The 10,000-nt window shown below is 41.0% G+C and overlaps 1 protein-coding gene across 1 annotated transcript in view; it reads left to right on the forward strand.

Annotated features, from left to right (window-relative positions):
* Positions 1–10,000, forward strand: part of LOC135090110 (muscle calcium channel subunit alpha-1-like) — a 248,598-nt gene that overhangs the window by 1,257 nt on the left and 237,341 nt on the right. The window lies entirely within an intron of this gene.

Raw genomic sequence — 10,000 nt, forward strand, 5'->3', positions numbered from 1 at the left:
GTAGATTACTCGTGGATTAGATACACTGATAATTCTTCCCCTGCTCCGGCACTACTGACGGCGGCACGCAGTGGACGGGAAGGAGGTAGCCAGAGCTGACAGAAGGCGTGCCCAACAGTTTAACACTTTGATAGTTTATTGAGAAAGTGGTGTTACAAAGGAGTGGGGGAGGGGTAGAGGGGCGTGTCCAGTCTGGTGTGCGTCCCGTGACTATGTGATCGCGGGTCATTGTGGAGTGGCCTGGCTAGGTGCCAAGCGTCACCATCCGGGGCTGTGCATACAAGCGCATGATATTTGAATGCATACCCAAACCTAACATGAAAACAGACAAGAGTGAGTCTACACGGGTCAGGGTCATCACTGGAAGGTAGCATCTCAAGCTCCCCGAACATTCCTACAGAGCCAGTAGGATTGTAGCTGCAAGAAATTCGTGCAGTCTGGACAAAAAACGTGTGGTGTGTGTTGTGGGGTTTTTAATTACAGGAATGTAGACAAGGATGATGTACGAGTAGCAGGCGACCGTGAGTCAGAGGAATGAATGAATGCTACTCAAGACAATGTTTAGATGCTGCTTAGACTTAGAGAACCAGCCACGGGTGATAATATTTTAGAGCTGTTGTTAGTTTATAGGAACAATTTTACTGACAAATAACCATCACAAAATAAGACATAACAATAGACGCATAATAAAAGTAAACCCGAACTTAGTACACCTGATTTTAGGGAAGCAGATTTCAGATTAAGGAGACACCTGGCCAGAATCTGCTTGGAAGGGTCACTTGATTATACACACTCAGAAACACAGGTCAGGCTGGGTCAAGTTACGTCTGGAAAGGAGAGGAGGAGGCAGGGGAACCTAGTGCACCAGCATAAGGATTAGTGCAGGTACAGGTTGATTTGGGAAAGGTATGGATGCGCAGAGGTAGAGCAGCGTGGTAGCAAAGTATGAGCTAGTTAAGGAGTCACAGATTGGCAAAACATTGAATAGTCAGTGTAGAGCCATCAGGTCAAATAGATATGATCCTCAGTGAACTGCCGACAGGGTGAAACATAATATAGATGCAATGAAAGGAATTTATAAGAGAATGGAAAACTGAGGACCGCAGTGAAGAAACAGGATACACCACAATGAAGTAATACATGTGAACCGAAAAGGGATTGCGGGATTAGAGGAGAACAAAATGCAGGGGTTTCTGTCAGATGTACAACGATAAGTCTGTGGACAGTAGCTTCCCTTTAGAGATGATCAGATAACAGACAGTAATGCGGACATGAGTGAAGCGTTAAACGATATTTTCTCATCAGTTTTTACTCAACAAAATTTTACAACTCATCCCGAGATATTTATAGGAGGTGAGGAAGAAAAATTATAAGACATTTGTTGAACGAGAGAAGATATCCTGAGAGATACGAAGTCTCCAGGAGCAGATGAAGTCTTTCCTTGCGTCACAAAGGAGAGTAGGGACGAAGTTAGCTTATCCTTGACGAAATTATTGGAAAGTCAATAGTTACGAGTATAGTTCTCAATTTGTGAAGACAGGCCAGTGCATGTCCAATATTTAAGAAAAGGGAGAAAAGTGAAATGTCAAATTATCGCCCTGTTAGTGTGACATCAGTAATGGGCTGAGTGCTGCAGTCTGTCATAACTAAAAGGACACGTCAATATTTAGGAAGCGGTGAATTGATTACTGACAAAGGCAAAGGCTGAACCGAGTCTTCCAAATCTTCCATCTCCCCATAAGAGGGTATCAGAGGCGGCGGGTGACTGTGACTAATATATTTCAATTCCATCTTTTTGACAGTTTTCTCGTCACTGATTAAACAAAACGGAATTGACTAAAAAATTCCATTGGATCAGAGTGTGCAAGCTGTGGAGGGCAAGGGATACAATACAGACACACGGAAATAAATCAAATTGGGACGAACTCCTCAGTGGTGTTCCTCATGGTTCTGTTTTAGGCCCAGTACCTTTCATGCTCATCATTAATGGTCTACATTCCGGGATAAGCAACGGCATCAGTAAACCTGCCGAAGACACCAGAGTAGAAAAATTGATCAGGTCAGAGCAAGACGCAGGTGTATCACAGAGAGATCGGGACATAATGTAAGAGTGGCCAAAAGATATTGTTAATAGAATTCATCACTAATAAATGTAATACCCCCCAACGATGGTAAAAGAATCAAATAACCATACCGTAAAGGAAACAAGCATGTAATATCGACTTGAGAAAGTTATTTAGGAGTGACAGTATCCTCCAATTACCACCCTAGGAAGCAGTGCACTAGATTTTGAAACAGAAAAAAAGTACTTTTTTTTTTTAACAAACGTAGGTAACGGAACAGTACGTGTGATTCTATGGTCAAACTCAGCTGTGGTTAAGACTCTTGTACAGTTCTGGCCTCTTTATTACAGAATGGACGTGGATAAGTTAGGATCTGCAAAGAAGGACAGCAAGGATGAGCTAAAGACGAAAAAAAAAAAGAAAAAAATGCTTTGTCAGAATAAGCTGAAATACCTTAAATTGCGTTCTTTGGGTGAGTGATGACATGGCACAAGTGTTTAAATTACCCAAGTGCGGCATTAAAAATCATGTTCTCTTAGTCACGGAGCAAGCCAAACTCGTACACTGTTTTATAAGGTAAGTGAACTCAGATGTAAAAGAAAAATAGGCAAAAACTGGTTAACAAACAGGACTGCAAAAAAACTCGTTAACAAAATTAATAGGGTTGCAAAAACTGGTCGACAAATAGAGTCGCAAAACCTGGTTCGCAAAACTCATATGGCTCCAAAACTGGTTCACAAATACGACTGTAAATGAGGGGAACAAACTAAGTAAGAACGTGATCGATACACAGACAAAGGATAGTTTTTTAGATAAGAGGGGGAGGGGGGACACCGACTGAGGCCAACAAAAAAATAAATAAATAAATAAATAAAAAGGCCCACAGAGGCGCCAGCCCCCAAAAAAGAGGTCAGAAACGATCATCAAAACGTAGCAGACAGACACATAGATACATTAAAAGAACTTAGTCGATACATAAACATTACATTGTGTCAGGAGGAGGTGCGATAAATGAATGGGCGAGGGAGGGAGGGAGGAAGAATGGAGGGAGGTGACAAGTCTTAAGTGTCCGGGAGCTGCCGTCTGTGGGTCACCTGGTCTTTTGCAGCTTCCTTATTTCCTTATGTTCTTATGTCCCTGTAATTCTGTTTGGTCAGCTGGTGCTCTTCCATCTTGATGTCGAATATTAGGTTACGAGCGTGGTGGTGGTGGTGGTAGTGGTGGTGGTAGTGGTGGTGGTGGTGGCGTAGCAGTGAGACCAGTAGGAGGCGTAGTGGTGGTGATGCTGAGGGTGGCGATGGAGGAGACAGTAATAGGGGTGATGGGGGTGGTGGTGATGGCGGTGTTGATGTTGGCGTAGTGGTGGTGTTACTGGTGGTGATGGCAGTGGCAGTGGCTGTGGTGGTGGTGATAGAAGAGTTAGTAATATTATTCGTGCTGTTGGTGGTGGTGATGGTAGTAGTACTAGAAGTAGTAGTAGTAGTAGTAGTAGTAGTTGTAGTAGTAGTAGTAGTAGTAGTAATGCAGTAGTGATGGTGGTGAGAGTAGTAGTAGTAGTAGTAGTAGTAATTGTGGAAGTAACAATGGTGGTGGTGGTGGTGGTGGTGGTGGTGTTCTAATGGGCACCGCAGGCAATGCATAAATAAAAGTGTAATAATAATATAGCAAGGAAGGGAGGAAGGAAGGGGAAGGGAAGGAAGAAAAAACAAGTAAAAATATACCCAGAGAGAGAGAGAGAGAGAGAGAGAGAGAGAGAGAGAGAGAGAGAGAGAGAGAGAGAGATGATTAAGTTTATTGCTATATTAGATTTTTATTTGTTGCAGTGTCTTACATATTCTTTTTATTTCACCCAAAGAAGAGAGAGAGAGAGAGAGAGAGAGAGAGAGAGAGAGAGAGAGAGAGAGAGAGAGAGAGAGAGAGAGAGAGAGAGAGAGAGAGAGGATGTTTATATGTCTCTTCCTTGTTTATTGTGTTTCCCTTACACCTCATAATTTTTCCTTTACCTCGCCTCCTCCTCCTCCTCCTCCTCCTCCTCCTCCTCCTCCTCCTCCTCCTCCTCCTCCTCCTCCTCCTCCTCCTCCACCTCTTCCTCCTTCTGCTCCATTCACATGATGTGTGAGTGACAGCGAGAGAGAGTGAGTGAGTGTGAGAAAGGCTGTTAGTTCCAGATGATAGAGAGAGAGAGAGAGAGAGAGAGAGAGAGAGAGAGAGAGAGAGAGAGAGAGAGAGAGAGAGAGAGAGAGAGAGAGAGAGAGAGAGAGCACTCACCTGTCCTGTACCTTTCTTCCTGTCTTACTTTAGCCTAATTTTAGTCTCATCATCTGTTTTGCCAGGTGATCGATTTTAACCAGGTGTATTTTTAGCAGCTACTCTCTGGCCGCTGGTTTTTGTTATTCAGTGCGCGGGTTAAAGAAACACTGGCGGTTTTGTATTTATTTTTATTCCTCCTCTATTTCGAGAAGAATGTTCACTCACCTAGAGAGAGAGAGAGAGAGAGAGAGAGAGAGAGAGAGAGAGAGAGAGAGAGAGAGAGAGAGAGAGAGAGATTTATTGGTGCTCTTTCGTGTGTGCGTGCGTGTGTGTGTGTGTGTGTGTGTGTGTGTGTGTGTGTGTGTGACTAAGCGGTTCAGTATTTGAATATATATTAACTAGATTATCATTAGAATACTCAAGTCCATTTATAACATTAGGTAATTATATATACATAGATTTCCATATATATTAACGTGCGGCGTGTAGACAGCTAGGTGGGCATTTAAACGCGAAACATTTAAATGCCATCAGAAACATAAATACCAATATTCTTAGGACCATGTTATGAAACACATCTGCGCCGCACCTCTGCTATTTTCAAAAGGCCCTATTTAGTTGAAGCTACACTGTTTTTTTATGGTATTTTTACGATTGTAGTGACAGATCAACAAGATTTATATATTATTAACACTACTAACACTAACATCCGCTTTCAGAAGGCTTTAAGTGAAGCTACACGTGTATTTTAAGGATGTTTTACGGTTTTGGTGACAGGTTAACAAGATTTCTACATTATTAAGAGGAGAAGCATGTTAACAATATTTCTTCATTATTAACAGGAGAAACAGTGTTGAGAACCAGGCTAACAATTTCAGTGGCCTTTGAAAATTGACGTGGTGAGAGAGTGAAGCATTTCAAAATACAGGCGTGGAAATAGTGGTGACGGGAGAACATATCGCTTCAGAATATTGGAAAGAAAATAGCGGTGAGAGAGCAAAGCGCCTCAAAATGCGGGCCTGAGTCTTGTGCGTCACCTGGCTTGGTTTTCTGGCAGCCGTGAACCGTGAAGGCGTTAGTGAGCAGCGGCGCCTTTTCTCGGGATGACTCGGGGTGACTAAGAGGGCAGCCATCTTGTGCGTATTACGTCATTTCCTGTGACGTCACTTGTTTGCACTTACACGTCACGATCATGTCTTGTGTGTGCGTCTATTTGTGTGTGTGTGTGTGTGTGTGTGTGTGTGTGTGTGTGTGTGTGTGTGTGTGTGTGTTAATTTCGTATCCCAGAAAAAAAAATAAATGCCATTAGAGGAAAACGCAGAGAGAGAGAGAGAGAGAGAGAGAGAGAGAGAGAGAGAGAGAGAGAGAGAGAGAGAGAGAGAGAGAGAGAGAGAGCATATGTGGTTGTTTGCTTGTGTTTACAAATAAAGGTGACGGTGATTGGTGCGTCACAGTGCTTGTAGAAGAGGAGGAGGAGGAGGAGGAGGAGGAAGGGAGAAGAGGAGAAATGACATTGAAGAGGGAAGATTAAAGGAACAGAAGCAGCAAGTTTAGAAGGGGAGAAAGAGGAGAAGGAGGAAGAGGAGGAGGAAGAGGGGAGAAAGAACATCTAAGGGAATAAATGAGAAGGGGAAGAAGGAAGAAAGGTAATAGGGAGGAAATGAGACGATAATCAGTGCATATGATTACACAGGAATGATGAAGGGAGAAGGAGGAGAAGGAAAAGAAAGAGAAGCAAGGAGGAGGAGAAGAGAATGATGGAAAGGGGAAGGAAGAGAAATTAAAGTAATAGGAGGTGATGACTGCAGTGACGAAGGAAAAGGGAGAACAGATAAATAAAGAAAAGAAAAAAATAGATTGATAGACTGATAAATAGGTGGATTAACAGGCAGCACACAGAATACATACAAACATACATACACACATACATACATACACTTTGAGAGAAAACGGGAAAAATGTGAAAAAAACATAAATGAAAAGAGAGAGAGAGAGAGAGAGAGAGAGAGAGAGAGAGAGAGAGAGAGAGAGAGAGAGAGAGAGAGAGAGAGTACTAAATAATGCAATAAAGAAAGAGAGTGAAAGGACAGTAATGAATATGAGAATGTAGCAATTGAAAGAGCAAAGAAAGGAAAAAGAAGTAAGAAGAAGAAGAAGAAGAAGAAGAAGAAGAAGAAGAAGAAAGAGGGAGGGAGAAAATTCAAGAACAAGATAAAAATAAACGAGAAAAGAAAGGATTACTACAAGACGAAAGATTAAAGAAGACTAAAAGAAGCGAATAAAGAATGAAGGAAAGAAGGAAAGAATGAAAGAAACAAACAAAACAAACGTAAAACAAAGTAAACAAACAGGCAAAGAGTCAAAGTAAAATAAAGAGAAGGAAACAAAAAAAAGTAAAAAGACATAGTAAAAAGGAGAAATAGAAAAAGAATAAGAATAAGACCGGAATGAAAATAAGAATAGAAAAACAATAAAGAAGAACAAGAGGAGGAAGAAGACAAAGAAGAAAGGACGCGTAGATAACAAAAGCAACACGCACCTCATTGCTGCATTGCACACACACACACACACACACACACACACACACACACACACACACACACACACACACACACACACACACACACACACACACACCTTGCTTGCTTGCTTTCATTATTGTTCTTTTTATCTTCTTTTTTTTTTTTACCCCCACGTCTCCTTCCTTTGAAATACAAGGAAGAAAAAAGAAAAGAGAAGAAAATTGTAAATGTAATTGTCCTTGAGAAATAAGTTTTATGAAGACGAAGGTTGTTATAATTAAGGGCAAGAATTAAATATTATGTTCATTTGGCTTGTTTCCTTTCTCTCTCTCTCTCTCTCTCTCTCTCTCTCTCTCTCTCTCTCTCTCTCTCTCTCTCTCTCTCTCTCTCTCTCTCTCTCTCTCTCTCTCTCTCTGGGTCTCTGCATTAACATATACACATAAATTACAACAAAAAAGAAGAAAAAACAAAACAAAACAAGTGCAAAGTCAACAGAAATACCGAAAGATCCAGAAATTTGCATGAACCTTCAGAAAAATCGGTAGAACCTTCCGATAACGTGGTGTGGGCTCGGCAAACAAGGCCAGTCACCAGAAATGTCCGCAGTGGCGCTAACACTTTCCACGGCACAGGTTTATTGCACGTATTAGAGCTGCCCAGGTGTGTGTGTATGTGTGTGTATGTGTGTGTGTGTGTGTGTGTGTGTGTGTGTGTGTGTGTGTGTGTGTGATTTTTTTTTCTCTATTACTTTTCTATTTTTTTTTCTTTGTTACTTTTCTTCCTGATTGTTATTGTCATTGTCTTAAATTATCGTTATCATCATCATCATCATCATCATCATCATCATCATCATCATCATCATCATTTTCTTGTTACTCTTGTTGTTTCTTTCGTTCTTTCTTTCTTTCTTTCTTTCTTTCTTTCTTTCTTTCTTTCTTCTTCTTCTTCTTCTTCTTCTTCTTCTTCTTCTTCTTTTCTTCCTTTTATTCTTCTCTGAGTTCCCCTGTTCTTTTTTCTCCTTTCATTTTCTCTTTCTTCTCATGTTTTTATGATCAAATTTTCCTTCTTGATTTTTTTATACTCTCTCTCTCTCTCTCTCTCTCTCTCTCTCTCTCTCTCTCTCTCTCTCTCTCTCTCTCTCTCTCTCTCTCTCTCTCTCTCTCTCTTTTCGTCTGTCTTATTCTTTATTCCGAATTGAAAAATATGGATTAGTTTTTTTTCCGTGTGTGTGTGTGTGTGTGTGTGTGTGTGTGTGTGTGTGTGTGTGTGTGTGTGCGGATTAACTTGCATGAGTAAGTTGTGGAGGGAGGAGAAGACCGAAGGAAAGAAGAAGGGAAGGAAGGGAGGGGAGGAGGAGTGAGGGAAGGAAGGGAGGAAAGGAAGGGAGGGAGATAGAATTAAGGAGTGCGTCTTTGTATAGGTAAGAAAGGAGGTGTGTTGTATATATTGCAGGTGTGTTTCAGGCGTCTACCGCAGAGAGAGAGAGAGAGAGAGAGAGAGAGAGAGAGAGAGAGAGAGAGAGAGAGAGAGAGAGAAACTTAATAGCTGAAAAAAAAGAAGAAAAAGAATCTTGAGTACAACGTGTGTGTGTGTGTGTGTGTGTGTGTGTGTGTGTGTGTGTGTGTGTGTGTGTGTTCTAGCATGTGTCTGTTCAGTCTACTTCCTTTCTCTCTCTCTCTCTCTCTCTCTCTCTCTCTCTCTCTCTCTCTCTCTCTCTCTCTCTCTCTCTCTCTCTCTTCTTAGCTCCCTCCTTCCTTCTCTCCTTCCTTCCTTCTCTCCTTCCTTCCCCCCTTCCTTCCCCCTTCCCTCTCTCCTTCCTTCCTTCCCTCCCTCCTTCTCTCCTTCCCTCCTTACTTAATACCTAAATAGCCTTTCTCCCTACCTCATTCTCTCTCTCTCTCTCTCTCTCTCTCTCTCTCTCTCTCTCTCTCTCTCGCTCTCGCTCTCGTTCTCGCTCTCTGGCAACGGATCACAGAGGTAACTTAGAATATAAAAATAGCACACACACACACACACACACACACACACACACACACACACACACACACACACACACTGCCAAGTAATTAATGAGCGTATTTCTGTGTGTCTACATCGTTTAGCTTTTATGTGTGTGTGTGTGTGTGTGTGTGTGTGTGTGTGTGTGTGTGTGTGTGTGTGTGTGGAAATGTGTGTACGTTTATGTGAGTCATGAGAGAGAGAGAGAGAGAGAGAGAGAGAGAGAGAGAGAGAGAGAGAGAGAGAGAGAGAGAGAGAGAGAGAGAGAGAGAGTTAAGGTTAGGGTCAGTTAAATATAAAAGAAAATGTTGATAAGGAATGAGGTGAACAAGAAAATAAGAATGATAAGCAAACGCATGTACGAACACACATACTAAAAGAAAAGAACTAGAACAAAAGAAGAAGAAAAGAAAGAAAAATGAAAAAAATAAATAAAAATCCATAAATAGAATGAATGCCAAGAAAAGGAAGAATAAACAAATGAGGAAGATAAAGATAGGGTGAAGAGGAAAAAGAAGGAAAAAAATAATTGCCAGATTCTTTGTTTATTTTCCTACATTCAGCAAAGGGCGGCCATTTTGAATTTTCTCCTACTTGTTTACTTCTTGCTCCTTCCTTATTTATCTCCTTCCTTCCTTCTTTCATTCCTTCATTTCTTGGGTTTTCCTTCCTTCCTTCCTTTCTTCTTTCGTTCATTCATTTCTTTCTTTCATGCCATCCTTTACTTTTTATTTATTTTTTAATTTATCTTAATTTCTTGGTTTTTCCTTTCTTCCTTCCTTCGTTCATTTTTTTCATTCATATATTTCTTTATTTTCTTTCCTTTTTCCTTTCTGCCTCCCTTCATTCATTCTTTTTTTCCTTTCATGTCTTTCTTTATTTGTTTTTTTCCTGTCTTCGTGTTTTCCTTCCTTCGTTTTTTTCCTTTTCTTCCTTCTTTTCCTCTCTTCTGTTTTCCTTACCTTTCTTCTTATTTTCTTTTCTTACTTCTTCGTTTTATTTTACTGTGTTTTTATTGTTTTATTGCCCATTCCTTCTCCTCCTTTCGTTATTCTCTTTTTCTTATCTCTCTCTCTCTCTCTCTCTCTCTCTCTCTCTCTCTCTCTCTCTCTCTCTCTCTCTCTCTCTCTCTCTCTCTCTCTCTCTCTTGATTCTTCCTTTCATCGT

The sequence above is a fragment of the Scylla paramamosain genome, chromosome 34 (assembly GCF_035594125.1).
Source record: "Scylla paramamosain isolate STU-SP2022 chromosome 34, ASM3559412v1, whole genome shotgun sequence".
Taxonomy (NCBI): domain Eukaryota; kingdom Metazoa; phylum Arthropoda; class Malacostraca; order Decapoda; family Portunidae; genus Scylla; species Scylla paramamosain.